This window comes from Aquarana catesbeiana, linkage group LG01 (genome assembly GCF_042186555.1).
Source record: "Aquarana catesbeiana isolate 2022-GZ linkage group LG01, ASM4218655v1, whole genome shotgun sequence".
NCBI lineage: Eukaryota > Metazoa > Chordata > Amphibia > Anura > Ranidae > Aquarana > Aquarana catesbeiana.
In genome coordinates this window covers 643,623,695-643,643,141 of record NC_133324.1, presented here as the reverse complement: position 1 = coordinate 643,643,141, position 19,447 = coordinate 643,623,695, and the positions used below count along the sequence as shown (strand labels likewise).

At 40.6% G+C, this 19,447-nt stretch overlaps 1 protein-coding gene across 16 annotated transcripts in view; it reads right to left on the bottom strand.

The window, feature by feature from the left end:
* The window catches only part of BMPR1B (bone morphogenetic protein receptor type 1B), a 700,361-nt gene that overhangs the window by 411,027 nt on the left and 269,887 nt on the right, over nt 1-19,447 (bottom strand). For 4 of the 16 annotated variants that reach the window (XM_073601126.1, XM_073601109.1, XM_073601130.1 and 1 more), the window contains one exon: nt 16,941-17,203. The exons of the other annotated variants lie outside the window; for them this stretch is intronic. The gene's annotated coding sequence lies outside the window, so the exon portion shown is untranslated. The remainder of the gene's footprint in view (nt 1-16,940; nt 17,204-19,447) is intronic. 16 annotated transcript variants of the gene reach the window in all.

The following is a 19,447-nucleotide window of genomic DNA, read 5'->3' as shown; positions in this document are numbered from 1 at the left end:
TGCTACACCACCAAATCATGTGATCTTGAGACTACGTAATAAGTGATATCAATTTCAACATCAATGTTTACAAATTTACTGTTATTATCAACATGATTGTCTCTGTTTTTGTATTAACATAATTGCACTATCGTGAACCAATGTTTCTATTACCCATAGACTGGTTTTGTATTATGTTATCAACTCAATCATGTTGCTCATGAATTAGCATTATCGCATTATCATATACCAATTTATCTATTATCCATAGTTTGGTTATGAATTATATCTTCATCATGCATGATAAATTGTTAAGATTTTACAAATTTTTATCATGTTATTTTCGTGACTCAATGGTTATGCTTTTGGATTCCACGATCATGTGATTTTAATTCTTTATATGCTCTTAGCTGTACTTCACTTAAAGTCCCATTTTTTCTTTTTCTTCTTGATTATTGCTTGTAAGCTTGGCTAGATGCCTGCAGTGTACTGCTGCAGTCTATTTAGTATACTGTATTATAACCATTAAGCCTTCACTTTCTGTCTTGAAGACACAACAAGAAATGAGAGAAAACCTCCATAAAATTAAGGATTAGGGTAATCCCCACCTTGGCCAGTTGTCACAGAACACTTGTTCAAATTGGAAGGTTGACCCTTACCTCTTGCTCTGGTACCAATGTATAGTTTTGGATTTTACCTCAATTTCCATTTTGGTGACCTTGATTGGTAGGACAAATTGAGGGGTTATTCTCGCAATAAAAACTTGACAGAATATTCTCTGATCTATCCAAAATGTTTAAAAATGCTTCACTTTTAAATGCATTTTAGAGGGCAGTTAACAACAATGGTTGTGTCTTTTTCAGATATCTGAAATCTGTCCCTATACCCGACCATCAAAAGCAGCCAAAGGAGTTAAACATTTTTGCTGTGTTCAAAATTTTATGTAATTTGGTTGAGAAACGGAATGTAAGCAATTTTAAATTTCAGCTGAATTTCATGGCTGACAGCAGCACAGATGATGGGCAATGAATAAATATTAGGCTTTCTAGAAAACAGTTCTTCAAACACATTGCTATTCAGAATAAACATAGGCAGAATATTTGAAGATAATAACCCAAGGAGAAAAACTATACGTGATGAGCACTTCTCTGCATTCCAAAATTGCATGAAATCTTCCATGTTGCATAAAATACAATTTTAATATCCATGATAGCGAAAGTTTCTACAGAATAGTCTAGATGTCTCAAATTTTATCTCTATGACTGTCATTTATGCATATTTTTTAAGAGATGCAGCAAAGCTCAAGCAAACATTAAGAAATTACCATTTCAAAACTGGAGAAAACATTATTCATTTTAAAAAAGATAAACCAAGCTAGATGGCCACATACAACTGTGGTCAGTTGTATGCACATAAAAATGTACAGTGCCTGGCATACATGTTCAACCCCAGGGCTTTTAAGTAGTTTTCATTGGGATTTTATCTCATTGATAAATAAAAAAATTCTCCATAATATCAAAATAGGAAAAAACATATAGAAGTTTTTTTTTATTATGGGTATACAGTACAGTATATTAAATGAATTTATTATCGGTCCCCTGGAGTATTAGAGATTTATTTAATTTATATGTTGATAAAACAAAAAAACTAAAATAAAAGGCATAACTGTGACTCTGTCTAGGGAAGTCCAACCACCAAAACTCATTGATGGGGTAAGGAAGGCATTAGCTATTAAGCCAGATGTAAATCTGAAGGAGCTGCAGAGAACCATAGATAGGAGAAACCACCCATGGATTAACTATAACTCAGAGGATCCACAAAACTGGTTATTAAGTTATTAAGAGCAATAAGATCAAAGCCAATACTGAATAAAATTTATTTCATACTGCCAAAAACCATGTGAGAGACACAGCAAACGCGTGGGCATTGGTTCTCTTGTCTGATAGGACCACAGTTAAACATTTTGGCCCTAGAGAAAAATACTATCAAGCAAAAGACTACACTGCTCATCACCATAACAACCTCATCTCCACATTGAAGCAAGGTGGTTGTAGCATCAGTATTTAGGGGGGAATTTTCATTAGGAGAGACTTGGAAATTGGTCACATGAAGAGAAGATGGATGGAAAAAGATACAGATTCTTTGATACAGTTGACCACCTCCTCCCCCTCCTAAAAAAACTTTACTCTTTTGGTCTCCGTGACTGTGGTCTTCGCTGGATCTCATCCTACCTATCCCACTGCACCTTCAATGTCACTTACAATTCTACTTCCTCCTCTCCTCTTTCTTTCTCTGTTGGGGTCCCCTAAGTTTCTATTCTTGGACCTCACCTATTCTCAATCTACACATCCTCCCTGGGTCAGCTGATAGTCTCCCATGGCTTTCAATATAATTTCTAAAGTGATGACACCCAAATCCGTCTCTTCACCCCTTAACCCACTCCATCGCTCTCCTCACGCATCACTAATGTACTAACAGACATATCTGTCTGGATGTTACACAACTTCCTCAAACTCAACCTGTCCAAAACCAAGCTTATAATATTTCCTCCCCCACATGCCTCTTCCCCTGACTCTCTGTCAAGAACAATGGCACAACCATCAACCCATACCCACATGCCAGGATGCTAGGTGTTATCCTGGACTCTGAACTCTCCTTTTGGCCCCACATCCAATCACTTTCCAAAGCTTGCCGCCTCAACCTCTGCAACATCTTCAAAATACATCCCTTTCTAACCAATGAAACCACAAAACTCCTAATTCACTCCCTGGTTATCTCCTGCCTTGACTACTTCAACCCCCTCCTCAATGGCTTACCGTTAAATAGGTTTTCCCCCCTTCAGTCCATCATGAATGCTGCTGCCAGGCTCATTGACCTTACCAACCGTTCAGTATTTGCTACCCCTCTCTGCCAATCCCTCCATTGACTGCCATTTACCCAACTTATGAAATTCAAAATACTAACAATAACTCTGCCCCCAGCTACATCACTAACCTAGTCTTAAAATACCAACCAAATCATCCACTTCTAGAGAAATTTTGGGGGTGTTCCGTGCAGATGGTTAATTGTGTGTTGTTATGAGAGCTGCAGCCTCTACTGAGACAACTACCTGGATAGTAGAGCTGCACGATAAATCATTAAAAATTCATGATCTCGATTCAACCCCTCTCACGATCTTAACCAGGCATTTCCTCGATTCTATGTAACAAGTGCAGAGCCGTTCTCTGCTCAGCTGTCAAAAAAAATAAAAAAAGCCAGCATGGCTTATTAACATTCCTTAGCACTGAGATAACTATAAACAAAGTACCATTTAGTTATTTTAGATCAAAGGGATGAGCTTTGGTCTGTTAATGAGGTCAGTTTAACCAATTCAAAACTAAGCATTTTTTTAAACATTTACTTACAGGTCAAAATCAGTATTTTTTGCTAGAAAATTACTTAGAACCCCCAAACATTATATATATATATATATATATATATATATATATATATATATTCTTAGCAGAGACCCAAGAGCAGGGGTCTCAAACAGAAGACCCTCCAGCTATTGCAAAACTACAAGTCCCATGAGTCTTTGCAAGGCTGACAGATACAAGTAGGACTCCGTCAGGCAGAGGCGTGATGGGGCTTGTAGTTCTGGAACAGCTGGAGGGCCGCCAGTTTGAGACCCCTGCTGTAGAGAATAAAATGGCGGTTGTTGCAACATTTTATGTCACACAGTATTTGCGCAGCGTTCTTTCAAATGCAATTTTTTGGAAAAAACACACTTCAATGAATTAAAAAAAAATGTAACAGTAAAGTTAGCCCAATATTTTTGTATAATTGCGAGAGAATCATGATCTTTTTATTCTAAGCAAAAAAAACTGTGATTCACATTTTAGCCAGAATCGTGCAGCTCTACTGGGTAGGGTCTTATATGAGAAGATTTAGAGGGATAGTGGGTATGGCGCTGCTCTTTGATACGACAGGTGTGTGTTGTAAATTAATTATTCAAAAGTGCTAAGTGGTTTGTATACTCTTTAAGCCAACGCATCAAATAAATACATTTCAAAATAAAAAAGCAATTGATGATTTTGGTAAAGTGACTGATATTTCTGATAAACTAAACAGTGAATAAACATTACCTTCATAATATGTGCAAACAATCAACCATTAAAATTCATATACTGTTAATAAAGTGATGAGTGCTAATATTAAAGTTGAAGCGAACATTTAACTCTGTAATGATGAAGAAAATCAATTTCAAGCAGCCACTGGACTCTTGTAGTGGTAAAAATGACCAGTATATAAGTAGTCAAGCCCTGGCATCGTTGGTCAGTCAATATTATAAGATGTAAACAAAAATCTGTGAAAATCAAAAATCAAGGTGACAGGTGCTCTTTTACCGTGCTTGTAACAGATATATATTGGTGCAGGTGTTCCACTCTGTGCTTCCCTCATGCTACTGCACTCACCAGAGAGCTCTCCCCTCAAGGGGGTATCGCGCATTCACAGCTTATTATAGGCTACAGGTTCACATTTGGTGCGTTTCTTTTCTCCTTCACACAGTTAGCCCCTTCCTCTCAGTTGTATGTGGAAAGAAATGACATCCCATAGCGCAATAACGTTTTTGACCTTTATTCCATTAAAAAACGTTCAGAAATGCACTTACATTTAGTAAGAATTCAATAGGCTTTAAAAAGCAGGAAGTCCGGGAAGCTCGTTCGCTCCATGGACCAAACAGGAAGTGACGCAATGACGCTGGAAGCCCCGCCCTATGCGTTTCATCAGCACAATGTCATCAGGAGCGGCATGGCCGTGTGGGCAGAACTTCTCCTCGTATTGCTGCCAAGAGGGGGGGGGGGGCAATGGGTGGCTTTTGCAGCATTGGGAACATGTTACATGTTCTACCCTAAAATCGGGTCAAACATGTAACATGTTCCCAAAGGTGAACTTTTTCTTTAAGTAGCTCAGTGACAAATTCTTAAAGAGTTATTGACAGTTCACAAATTAGGAAATTGGCGGAAATTAAGATCTCTGGCTCCAGTCAGCTGTCAGTTGGGAGATTCCCCACCCTAAAGTTAAATGTAAATATAGCATATAGGTGGCTACATATGATATTATTACCCAAATACGGGCAATGCCTGTATTTGGGACATGTTTTGTCACTGGGTGGGAAGTGCCTGATGGGGAACTGAAAGACTAGTTCCCCATCAGGTCCGCTTTACTTTTGTTTGAAAGCTATTGGACTGATTAGCAGCTATGGATCCGCCCACTGCCATGGGCTGTTAATCAGAAGAAAAGCGGACCTGATGGGGAACTAGAACTGATGGAATTCAAATAATGTGCAGTGATTAATGTACCACAGTCACGAAAGTTGGAAACTTCAATTACAAATGATAATCTGTCATGTCCAAGTGTATAAACTAACATTGCTGGTAAAGTGCAGTGACCAAGTATCTGTGATTGTGCTCAAATTAGTTCATTTTTGCCTGGGGGTCCCCTGGGCTTTAGGTTTAGCATAAAATAGTGTCTTAACTCTCCAAGCCTAGACAAGAAAATGTAACTTTCTGTTATTTCACTGGCAAATGTGTGCTTCTGGGATTTGACATCTGAATGAGGTGCAGAACCTTTCCATATCATCTAGCCCCCTCTAGGGCAGCCCTTAAAATTTCCACTTGCCTGTTCGCATTTGGTGAGTGGAAATTAGTGGAGGGTGAGTGCGGAGCAGGAGTGGACTAGGCTGACAGTTTTCTGGCTGATTGCTTCTGGCAGAAGCGGTGCGGCCATCAGGGTGGCCAGGAGGGCTGCTCGCTGCCCCCTGGGGCGCTCTGATGTCCTGTAAAAAAGAGCGCACCGCGGATGCCAGAAGCGATCAGCCAGGAAACTGTCAGGAGGATCTGGCGGCTGGATCACACAGAGTGGGGATCTCCCGCTGAGACACAGATTGTATATTCAATAGCCGGCTGCTGTAAAACAAAAGCCCTGCCTCCTGCACCGGCTACTATGATAGACAACACACAGGTCCAATGCTGGTCCAGGAGGTGGGACTTTGTTTGACAGCGGCTGGCAATTCATACACAAGCTGTGTCTCAGAGGGGGATCCCCACTCTGTGTGATCCAGCTGGCTCTCCTCCCGATTCCTCCATGCTGCCTTGATCGGTACTGACGAGGCTGCACTTATGGGCACTAATAAGCTGCACTGATGGGCACTGATAAGCCTGCATTGATGTCCACAGATGAGGCTGCATTGATAGACACTGATATGCTGCAATGGTGGGCCCTGATGATGCTGCACTGATGGCCACTGATGAGGCAGCACTGGTAAGCTGCACTGATAAGGCATCACTGATATGCTGCACTGATGGGCACTGATGGGACTGCACTGATGGGCACTGATTAGGCTGCACTGATGGGCACTGATGAGGCTGCAATGATGGGACTGCACTGATGGGCACTGATTAGGCTGCACTGATGGGCACTGATGAGGCTGCAATGATGGGACTGCACTGATGGGCACTGATGAGGCTGCAATGATGGACACTAATGAGGCTGCACTGATGGGTACTGATATGCTTTATGTTAATATTGTTAAAGTTGTTGTCAATGTTTATTTTTGGAACTTAATTCTGCATAAAACATTTAACACTGTAATTTCATGAGATAATTTATGAGGACGTGTTTAGAGGCGAACTTAGGGTAGGGGTTGGGTAGGGCAACTGACGGCAAGTAATTCTTAAGGCCTGGATAGTGGCTCAGGAAATTTTGAGCCCTGCTCTAGGGTATACTTGTGTCCGCTCTGTCACCTCCGAGCAAGCATATTTCAGGGTGACGAGAACAATAGTGATAGCATAGAAAAACCCAATTCTTGGGAACAAGTCTTCCTCAAGATCAGTGGGTCTGGTTTATACAACTTACAGTTTCCATCAATACCGAATATTTATATGAAACAAGATCAGTTTGCAAAGTATTTGGATCTGTCATTCAATGTTGCAGTAATGATAGGGCTGGTTTGGAAGACTTGCAAAAGCCATAAAAAGTTATTCTGCTAAGCTGACAATTTGCTGGTATTATGTCTGTCAGAAATAATTTTTCTTTGGAACTTTGTCACTCAAGCCATTACATCTCAGCTATGGCTCGCTTTAGCCCAGACAACAAGAGTTATACTATGATTTAATTCCTGTGGTAGATGTTGAAGGTTTCCTATGTTTTTGTGGCACTTTCATGAATACTAAATACCTCATGTTCTACACATGCTGTATTTCCAATTTGTGCCCTGTCTATTTGTGGTTTAGGAGGCACTCAGAGTTGCTGTATAAGATCAGAGGAGTACAGGTATTTATGTGAACAAAAATAGTCCTCAAAAGCTTTTCAGTCCTCAGTGAGCTCTCATAAATATTTATAGAAGCAGTCTTCCACCAGAATTCACCAATTTCCACAACATTACTTTACAGAACTCCTGAAGACTGTAGATCATAAAATATATGTTCACAAAAAAGATATTAAAATCTGTCTTAAAGTTAGCAGTGAAAAAAAGACCCCTTTCTTTCTGCAGCTACTCATGAAGAAAAAACAGTTTGGGATATATATATATATATATATATATATATATATATATATATATAAAATGCAATTTTGTAACTGACTCATTAGAATACAATGGAGTCTTGTTCTTCATATAATAATGAATAGTAGATATTTCTTCCAGTAATACCAAGTGTATATATATATTGTGACATTATGAAAGGCACGATGATTGATGAACGTTGTTTCCCTGCGCATGTGTTCATATGCAGGAAACTAAGGTGGAATCCGGTCCAGGTTTTACAAGCCACCTTGGCAGGGTTGGTTCCAAACCAGATTTTACGGTCCACTTGTGACCATCAGCAGGTGGTATAAATAAAGGAGGACTGGAGCAAGAGTTTGTTCTTGGCCTGGGACTGAGGAAGCCAAACCTGAGAGAGCTATTGATGTAAAGTTTGCTTTGTGAGAGAAAGAACAGGTTTGCGTTATCTTTGTTTTGCTGGTGACTGGGAGAAGCCCTTCACCTGTGAGTTAGGAAACTTGAAATGTTTAGTAAGTGCCTGGATGGCAAGGATTTATTTTCTGTTCTGTTTTGTTTGATTTACATACAATCTTTTAAAATAAAACTGGCCACAAGTCAGATTTTAAGAAAACCTGCCATCAGGACTACCTTTTTTCCCAGGGAAGGTGATCCCCATTTGAGCTAACCCCTCACATATGATGGATTTGGGCAGTCAACTTCCTGAGCAAAAAACACATCTACCATAAAAGGGGAAAAGTAACCAGGTAAATAGTGGTGCTGAGCAAACAATACATATGTTAATGAAACATTAAAAATTAACTATGTGAATGAAACATTAAAAATTAACTATGTGAATGAAACATTAAAAATTATAAAAAATAATGCAATTAAACACCCAGTAAATGAAAGTACATAATCATAAAAAATGGTCCATAAAAAATAGATCCAAATCCGGATGAAATATAAGATAGATAATCCGTGATAAACAGTCAATTGATTGAGTGATTTCACACCACACCAAGTGATAACTAGGTGTGTCTCCACTTCCCCTACAGGATATACACTCACCAACAATAATTGCCTCACACTCTCATGTTCAGCAAAAAGAGCATTGTACCCCTCAGGGCTGTAGATATCCCATCATTCGATCCAAACATCCAATAGGAAAGAGATTCCCATACATATGCAAAGGAAAAAAGAACTCCAATAGTGCAATGAGGTATGATAAAAAGTAATTTTTTTAAAAACCTTAAAGTCCTAATGGTATTGCACTTACAAGAAGGCCATACAAAGAATGCATTGGTTTAGTGATTGGAAGCCAGCATATCATAGTCACGGCAGACCCAATGATGAACTCCGTATCTCACCCGACCAGCAAGCTAATCCACATGGAACGTCACTTCCGGTGCTGCGTGAACATCACTTCCTGAGCAAGTGGAAAGATGGAGGATGTAATAAGAGCCCTGCTGCAGTCCACTGCAACCCAGCAGGAAACCAATCACCAGCAGCAGGAAACCAAATGCCAGTTCGCAGAGGCCACTGCAGCACAGCAGGAGGCTACTTGCCAGCAGCAGGAGGCGAATCGCCAGGCCATTGCAACCCAGCAGGAAATCAATCACCAACAGCAGGAGGCGAATCACCTGTTTGCGGAAGGCCCTGGTGGAATGAAAGGGTCCGCAGGTTCATTGCCGGTGGAACAGAAAATGGTGCATGCCAGCTATTACCCGCAGAAGATAACACTTGCAGATGAAACAAATGTGATTTCAGGGGATGGAAAGCATGTCACTGCTCTACTAGATTCTGGTAGTGTTGTGATATTAGTCAAAGATGATTTTGTAAATCCAGCAAAGTTACACCCTAGCACTATTGGGGTGATTTGTATACATGGTGACACATGTCGCTACCAGACTGCTGTGCTTGAGATCGATACCCCTTTGGGGCACTGTGACACATTCAGTGGGGGTTGTACCCTCATTGCCTCATTAAGCCCTAGTGGGGAGAGATTTCCACTTTTGGAGTTTGTGGGAAAACAAAAGGAGTCAAGAGGATAGAGCTCCCCCTGCTGAGGAAACACCAAAACTCACCCCGGACCCTTTTGATTTCAAAATTGAAAGGGAAACTGTTGGTGTGTCCAAAGAAGGGGTAAATCCTTTTTCTTTTTCTGCAGTGGCTGGGGAGCAGGGGAAACTGGAATCCAGCCCCCAGCTTGAGGATAATGAACAATAAATTATCTCTGACTCTAATAATGAGAGTGGACAGAATGTGGCGCCTGACTTAGAAGTCCGGAAAGATGACTTTTGTATGGAACAACTAAGAAACTCCCAACTCAATAGAGCCAGATAAAACATTAAAATGATTGATGGGGGACCTGTTGACCCTAATGTAGGGGTGTATTTTCTCTACGTGGTTAAAAAGAAACTTGCTGTACCAAGTGGTAAAGCAAGGGGAGGATGTGGTAGAGCAGATAGCGGTTCCCAAACCCTACTGCCGTATGGTATTAGATTTAGCCCATGGTCATAAAATGGGTGGACATCTGGGTATAGAGAAAACGAAGGAGAGAATAACCCAGGGTTTCTTTTGGCCTGGGTACATGCAGATGTCAAAGAATATTGTGAGTCATGCCCAGAGTGTCAGTATTCTGCACCATCATTCCATTTTTGCAGTCCGCTGGTACTGTTACCAATAATTGAAGTGTCTTTTGAAAGAAATGGCATGGATCTGGTTGGACCAGTAGTAAAGACTGCCTGGGGTCAGCAGCACTGTGTCTAGAGTTACTAAAGAATTGTGTAAGTTGTTCATAATCTCCCATCTCCGTACCTCTGTCTTCCACCCCCAAACTGGTGATCATGTGGAGACATTTAACAAAACGCTCAAAAACCTGTTATATAAGGTAGTAGACAAAGATGGGAGAATTGGGATTTTTTGCTGCCATACCTCATGTTCGCAATATGTTTTGACCTACTGTATGGTAGACATCCCAGGGGATTGCTAAATGTCGCAAAAGAAATGTGGGAGTGAGAGACAACGCCCTATAGAAGCGTCATTGAGCATATCTTACTGATGCAAAATAGAATTGCGGCTGTCATGCCGCTTGTACGGGAACATATGGAGCAAGCCCAGGAAGCCCAGAGAAGGATTTTGTATCCATGGTACCAAGACCTGGACCTTCAACCATTGGGATAGAGTGCTTGTACCAGTCCCCACTGTTGTGAGTAAATCCCTGCAAGGTCCCTTTGAAATTATAGAAAAAGTAGGAGAAGTAAACTACAAAGTTAACCAGCCAGGGAAAAGGAAACCAGAGCAAATATATCACATTAATCTACTGAAACCTTGGAAGGACAGAGAGACTTTACTGACAGTGCCGACCCCCCAAAAGGACACCTGAGGTAGCCATAGCTGAAACCTTGTCAGTATCCCAACAGAAGGATGTTAAAGAGTTTGTGAGTAAGAATAGAGACTTTTTCTCTCACCTACCTGGACTGACCACAGTTATACAGCATGACATAATTGCAGAACCAGATGTTCGTGTAAATGTAAAGCCCTATAAAATACCCGAGGCTAGGCGGGAAGCATGTTAGAGTTGGACGTGATAGAGGAGAACCACAGTGACTGGTCCAGTCCAATGGTGTTGGTTCCAAAGCCAGATGTAACATTAAGGTTTTGTAATGATTTCAGGAAGCTGAACAGTGTGTCCAAATTTGATGCGTAACCAATGTCTCAGGTTGACGAGCTTGTTGACAGATTGGGAAAGTGTCCGGTACATAACTACTACTAGATCTGACTAAAGGTTATTGGCAGATACCCCTAACAGAATCTGCAAAAGAAAAGACAGCATTCTCTATCCCTGAGGGGTCATTTCATTTCAATCATAAGCAGGTGCCTTTTGGTTTGCATGGTTCTCCTGCCTCATTCCAGGGAATGATGGACAAGACATTAAGACCACATTGCCAATACGCAGCCGCCTATTTGGACATTGTAGTTATCCACAGCCCAGATTTGGATTCTTATTTGCCCCAGGTGGAACCAGTAGTAGATTCCCTTAGGAAAGCATGACTTACTGATAACCCCAGAAAGTGTTCCATAGACTTGGAGGAGGCCAAATACCTTGGCTACGTTATTGGCCGAGGGCTTATCAAGCCTCAACTCAATAAGATTGAGGCAGTTCAAAAGTGGCCCCAACCTATAAATAAAAAGCAAGTTCATGCATTTCTTTGGATCACAGGATACTACAGGCATTTTATACCCAATTTTGCCACCATTGCAGCCCCACTGACAGATTTGACGAAGAGTAGAGGGTCGATCATGACTAAGTGGAATCATGAGGCAGAGAAGGTATTTCAAATGTTGAAGCACGCTCTTTGTGCACAACCTGTGCTCATGACCCCAGATTTCACAAAGGAGTTTGTGTTAAAGACAGACTCCTCTGATGTGGGACTCGGTGATGTACTGTCCCAAATCAGAGACAGGGAGGAGCATCCAGTTGTCTACTTTAGCAGAAAGCTTAACAGACCCGAGAAAAACTATGTCATTGTTGAGATGGAATGTTTGGGCCTTGGATGCCCTCAAACATTACCTGTTGGTCATGCCCCTCTCAAATGGATGTGTAACAACAAGGAAAAAACTGTCATGTGTCAAAGGTGGTTCTTTGCTCTTCAACTTGACAGTATAGCACAGAGCTGATAATTTTCAGAGTAATGCAGATGCCCTTTCCCGTGCCCATTGTCTTGTTTGGACAGTTACTCAGCCGAAGAGGCTTGAATGGGGGGGGGATATGTGACATTATGAAAGGCAAGGTGATTAGTGGATGTTATGTTTCACCTCGCATGCATTCATATGCAGGGAACTGAGTTGGAATCCGGTCCTGGAACTCAGGAAGCCAAAACCTGAGAGAGCTATTGATGTAAAGTTTGCTTTGTGAGAGAAAGAAAGGGTTTGCATTATATTTGTTCTGTTAGTGACTGGGAGAAGCCCTTCACCTGTGAGTTAGGAAACCTGAAATGTTTAGTTAGTGCCTGGATGGCAAGGATTTACTTTCTGTTTTGTTTTGTTTGTTTTTGTACATGCAACCTTTTAAAAAAAAATTGGCTACAAATCAGATTTTAAGGAAACCTCCCGTCTGGACTACTTTTTTCACAAGGAAGGTGATCCCCACTTGAGCTAACCACCCACAATATATATCTATATATCTATATATATATATATAATATATATATAGATATATCTATATATATATAATATATATATAGATATATCTATATATCTCTATATATATAATATATATATATATCTATATATATATCTATATATATAGATATATATATATATAAATATGTAGCACCCTGATGGTTAGGCAGGGTTGCTAGTAAATTTACCTGCCAGGTATAGTTGCCTTGGCCAATTAATAGGAGATCAATTGATTCCACCTTAATTCTGGAATTGCTGCACTTCTCTCTTCTGTCACTAGGTGGCCAGGTATCTGGTGATATTATATAAGACAAGGACATTGCAAGGACAGATTAGGAGTAGATAGGGTATCTCAGCCAATGGGCAGGGATCTTCTTAGGTCCCTTGGCCTGCTGGGAGAGCCTATTTATTTGGGTGAGGTCAGGTGATCAGGGTTCTGTGCCACCTAGACGGCTGTCTGGGTGAACGTGTGTTGTGCCGCCCCGGGCTGCTAGGCCAGAGTCTGAGGCCTATCCTGGGTACATCTGGCTGCTAGGCTGTCTGAGGGCCTATCCAGAAGCAAGAGAGCAGTGTAGGGTTGGGACTGTGACTTGCAGTCCAACCATAAGTGACGGTTCTGCCGGCCGTGGAGCCTGTCATGGTCGGAGGTAGAGGGGAAGCCATCGCCACTAAGGGACCAACCACCTTATTACCAGGGACCACAGTGAGTAGCTGAAGCAAGTACCAAAGCAGTATTCTCACCAACTATGGATGGGGAAGAATTTGGAAACTTCAGCAGGTGTCAAGCCAGGGACCCAGCCAGCGTAGCTGACGCTTTAAGAGCATCTTTGTGTGCCAAGCCAGGGACCGAGCAGGCCAGTGGGGTGACGCTTGAGGAGTATCTGTGAGTGCCAAGCTAGGAACCCAGCAGGGAAGCGGAGTGACGCTTGTGGAAGATACTCAGTGAGAAGTTTGGAAAAGCTCAGGAGATCCAGTGGCAGTGGATCAGCAAGTCTAGTGAGAGAGACTGGGAGCTCAGTGGAGTGAAGATCTACAAGAGGCGATTGTGGAGGAAGTACAAAAGTTTGTTACAACTTGTGTTAGAAACTGTTATAAGACTGTTGCCATTGGAGACAGTGATCCTATTCATGCAGATGTGGTGTCCTGCTGGATGCCTTTCCCTGCATGGGTTGCAACTACTAAAGGGTGTCCTGGCCCTAGACCCTCTCACCCATCCAGTTCTGTTCAAGAGAAAATACATTTCTTTGCATTCAAGAAGTGTCTGGCGCCCATGAATATACCTTGCACTACACCCACCATGCCTTGTAACCCACTCTACATAGAAAGATGTCAGCTGTCCCTAACTCTGGAGGTAACTATTAGGCCTAAAGAGGCCTGGGACCTTGCTATATATATATATATATATATATATATATATATATATATATATATATCAGCTTATCTAAATGTATGTTTTTCAGAGGCAAAGGTATCCCAACATTCCTCTTGGATATTTGACTTATTTCCTATTCTAGGGAACATAAAAGGTGATTTTTAAGTACGCCCAACTCTCAAAGGTGGACAGGAACAAATATGGAAACAATTGCAGGGAGATATAAATCATGGGAAAACTCAGCCTATCAGGCTCTACATATAAATGAGATACTTCTTTTGAGTGGACTGTTTCGACAAAAAGTGTATCTTTTATATTTTTTTAATATGCTACACAAAATGTAATATATTAAAACAGAACTTTACCACTTTTCAGTGAAAATCTGCTCCCATATTGCAAATCTCCCTATTCTGCTCTATGTGAGGTATGCTCTGTTTTGTTAACTACTTCACCTCTGGAAGATTTACCCTCCTTCCTGACCAGCCAATTTTTTGCGACATGGCACTGCACTGCTTTAACTGACAATTGCGTGGTCTTGCCACACTGTACCCAAATAAAATGTATGTCCTTTTTTCCCCACAAATAGAGCTTTCTTTTGGTGGTATTTGATCACCTCTGTAGTTTTTCAAAACCAAAAGACTATTTTTTACTTTCTCCTCTAAAACACATCCAATTAAAAAATGCAAAAATCGAATTTCTTCACCAATTTAGGCCATATCTGCTACATAGTTTTGTTAAAAAAATTCACAATAAGCGTATATTGATTGGTTAGTGCAAAAGTTATAGCGTCTACAAACTATGGGATATATTTATGGAATTATTATCCTTTTTTTTTTACTAGTAATGGCGGCGATCAGCGACTTATAGTGGGACTGCGATATTGTGGCGGACAAATCGGACACTTTTGAAACTTTTTTGGGGACCAGTGACATTATTACTGTGACCAGTGCTAAAAATATGCACTGTCACTAATGACACTTGCAGGGAAGGGTTAACATCAGGGGCGATCAAAGTGTTAATGTGTGCACAGATGGTGATTCAGTGTAGTGTATATAAGTGATCCTGAGCAGCGTGGCCGTCCTGTAGAAATAAATGTGTTATTGGGAAGTCAGTAAGTGGTTAATAAATAAAAAGTTGAATAGGCGGGCACAAGCTCAACATTTCCAGGGATGTGCTGTAATATAACTTGAAAACTATTAAAAGAAAGAATGTTAGGTATTTAACAGCACCACATTTTAACATCCTATTTTTCCCTTAAAACTGGAGTTCTTATTAACTACTTGAACTCCAGAAGATTTTACCCCCTCGATGACTAGGCCATTGTTTGGTATTCAGCACTGTGCTACTTCAACAGGTAATTGCGCGATCATGCAACACTGTACCCAAATGAAACTTATATAATTTTTTTTCACACAAATAGAGCTTTCTTTTGGTGGCATTTGATCACCACTGTTTTTTTTTTCTGGTTTGTGCTATAAATGAAAAAAGGCTGAAATTTTTGGAAAACCCCAATATTTTTTACTTTCTCCTATAAAACATATTCAATAAAAAAAATTGTAAAAAATCAAATTTCTTCATAGATTTTGGCCAAAATGTATTCTGCTACATTTTTGATTAAAAAAATCCAAATAAGTGTATATTGATTGGTTTGTGTGAATGTTATAGCGCCTACAAACTATGCTATATATACTGGAATTTTAATTTTTTTAATACTACTAATGGTAGCGATCAGCGACTTATAATGGGACTGCGATAGTGCAGCGGATAATCTGACACTAACTGACGCTGGGGGGGAACTGACATCACCAGTGACAATACTACAGTGATCAGTAATAATACTATACACTGTCACTGTGCTAATGACACTGGCTGGGAAGGGGTTAACATCTAGGGCAATCAAGGGGTTAAAAGTGTGCCTAACTATATGTAATATGTGTGTGTGCTGCTTTTTAATAAAGATCTCTCAGTTTCTGAAACTGACAGGTCGCTCTCTCTGTACAGAGCTCTGTATTGTTTACCAACACAGAGCTCTGGGATGTGATTGCACCTTGCCGATCAGCAGGTCCCAGCCATGAATCATTGGTCAGAACTTGCTGACAAGCGCCCAAATGAAGTGATTATTTTTATACTTAGAAAAAAAATTGTCATAAAAAACAGATGGACAGGTATCATGTTTCATCTGATCAGATTCACCAAAACTAACCAAGCGCTTAGAATGTATAGACAGACTAAAATCTTGTCAGGAACATTCTATACTTACATGGGCAATATAGGCAGCAGTACCTAATACTAGCCGGCTAACTGATCCTAAGGTTCCTATACTGATCCTGACAAAGCAACAATATGCCCCTCCCTCACTCTGTGACTGGAAAATATAATATGATTTTTAGTTAGCCTCCACATCATTGCTTACCTTTTTGCATTAGGTTCAGAAAATTTTAGCTCCATTTTAAATAGGACTTTAAAGTGAACCTTTGAGTACCTTAAGCTTCAGTGGGAGGAGCAAACTATTTCAGGGGATGTGGCTTTGGCATAGATCCATGGGCTGGGGCAGTTTTCAAGTCTACACTAGGTTGTATGGGCAGGAGTGGGGAGCTTCTTTGATTTTTTACAGTTGCCAGAACCAAGACAACAATTCCTACAAATATCAGGAGGACTATTATGTACAGCCACACATGTAAGTTTTAAATGCTGCGGGGTTGACGTTGCAAGGGGGTGGGGTGGGTACCTATAGTGGGGGCAGGTGATTATCATAACATTAAGTCAGAAAATGCATGAAAATACAAGGTCACCTTCACTGACAGCTCCCACCTCTGAGTACAAAATGCCTGGTCAAGACTGTAAAATGTAAAGTTTTGTGGAAAAAAAAAAAAAACTTACCTTGACCTGATTTCTGCCCCATCAGTGACATCACTGTGCCTCATTGCTGTCTCATTTCTGCAATGTGCTGCCAGTCGTAAAGTACAGTGATATTATCTGGTGCTCTAGAAAGTAGGTGGAAGCTGAGGTCAGGGTAAGCACTTTTTATTTATTTTTTTTGTCTGCTGAACCGGCTGAACTTCAATCCATGTATGGCCAGCTTAGGTTTGCACAAATGATGTCTTGCACACTGTTGAATGATATCTTGGTATTCATAACATCTCCTGCAATGGAGAAGAGGAGAGGCATTGGAGTGGGCTGGAATGGGGCCAAACTAAGAGGGGGGTACCAGCAGCTGGTAACTTCCTATGAAGGAACTACAGGATGACGGTGACAACACCAGTCACCCAGCACATAGCCAGCTGTCTTAGGTACAGTAACTGGTCCTCATAGCAGAAAAATACAGCCTATACCCACTCTAAAGGTAGACTTCGCAGACACTTTGCCAGTTTATGGCATGTTTTAAGATAGAATAGATGGTCATTTTAGCTATGGTGAGCAAGCTGCTACAACATTACAGCTTATGTGTTCAACTTTAAATGTTTGTGGAAATACAGAAATGCAAATGCTCTATACACATAAAGCAAGTAGGCCTGACACAGAGGCTGCACTGCCTACCACAAACTACATACTTAGATATACCAAAGTCAAAAAACATAGGTCATTTTACATTGTTCACTGATCTTTTGTCTCTGGAAATAACCATACATGACTATTAATTTACATGAAATTCAAATGTTTCAGGCATCGTGTATAACATCTGTACCAAGCAGTTAACTCACATGTACTAAATACAGTTTTTTTTTAATTTTCAAACCTGTAAGAAATGAATAAACAATCAGTGCAACTGACTGATATTTCAGTTTTTCTAAAAGGCTGAAGAAGTAGACCGCTTGACTATTTCTTATATCTCTCAGGGACTGTATTGGTAAAATATCCACAATTGAGTTTCTGGGATTGCATACATGCAGTGGCCATTATGAGGGATTCCCACTCTCCCTGCTGAATGGCTTTTATTGTGTGTCATGGAGAAGGCAAAAGGAGCAGCTGAACACACAAAGGTGGTCAGAAACGCCCAAAACTCCCAGGCGGACAGCAACAGTCAGGAATTATTGCAGGAAGATCTCATTGTTATAGTATCCATAACATATAAGAAACCAGGGGCTGACTCAGCCTGCCGGGCTTTATATTTAAAGTGGCATAAAAAGCAAAAACAAAAATGTACCCCATTGCAGCTTACAAATACTGTACTGTGTTTTTGGGGTTTTTTTGTGTTTTTTCCACTTTTTTTGCCAATAACTCTGTTAATGATTTACTTTCTTTAACCACTTAAAGACCAGCCTCGTTTTGGATTTTAGGTGTTTACATGTTTAAAACAGGTTTTTTTGCTAGAAAAGTACTTAGAACCCCCAAACATTATATATTGTTTTTTTTCTAACACCCTAGAGAATAAAATGGCGGTCATTGCAATACTTTTTTTTGCACCGTATTTGCGCAGCGGTCTTATAAGCGCACTTTTTTTGGAAAAAAATCACTTTTTTGAATAAAAAAATAAGACAACAGTAAAGTTAGCCCAATTTTTTTTTATATTGTGAAAGATAATGTTATGCCAAGTAAATTGATACCCAACATGTCACGCTTCAAAATTGCGCCCACTCGTGGAATAGCGTCAAACTTTTACCCTTAAAAATCTCCATAGGCGACGTTTAAAAAAATTCTACAGGTTGCATGTTTGGAGTTACAGAGGAGGTCTAGGGCTAGAATTATTGCTCTCGCAATACCGGTCGCGGCGATACCTCACATGTGTGGTTTGACCACCGTTTTCATATGCGGGCGCTACTCACGTATGCGTTCGCTTCTGTGCGCGAGCTCGTCGGGACAGGACGCTTTAAATTTTTTTTTTTTTTTTTTTATTTATTTTACTTTATTTTATTTATTTTTTCACTGTTTTAAAAAAAAAAAATTAAAAAATTTGGATCACTTTTATTCCTATTACAAGGAATGTAAACATCCCTTGTAATAGAAAAAAGCATGACAGGTCCTCTTAAATATGAGATCTGGGGTCAAAAAGTCCTCAGATCTCATATTTAGACTAAAATGCAAAAAAAAAAAAAAAAAAAAAAAGTCGTTTAAAAAAAAATGACACAAAAAAAATTGTGCCTTTAAGAGAAGTGGGCGGAGCCGTCGTAATGACGTCGCTCCGGCCGTCACATGGTATAGAGACGGGTGGAGGCCATCTTGGCCTCACTCGTCTCAGTACCTCAGCGGTGACAGGTCCCGATCTCCTCCGCTGCTACCGACGGCTCCGGTAAGCGGCGGAGGGTTCGGGAGAGCGGCGGGAGGGGGGGTGGCACCTCTCCCGCCGCCGATAACGGTGATCTTGCGGCGAACCCGCCGCTGGGACCACCATTATCGTGTACAGAACCGCTCGCTGTAAAGATGGATATTTCGGTTGTGGCAGCAGCTGC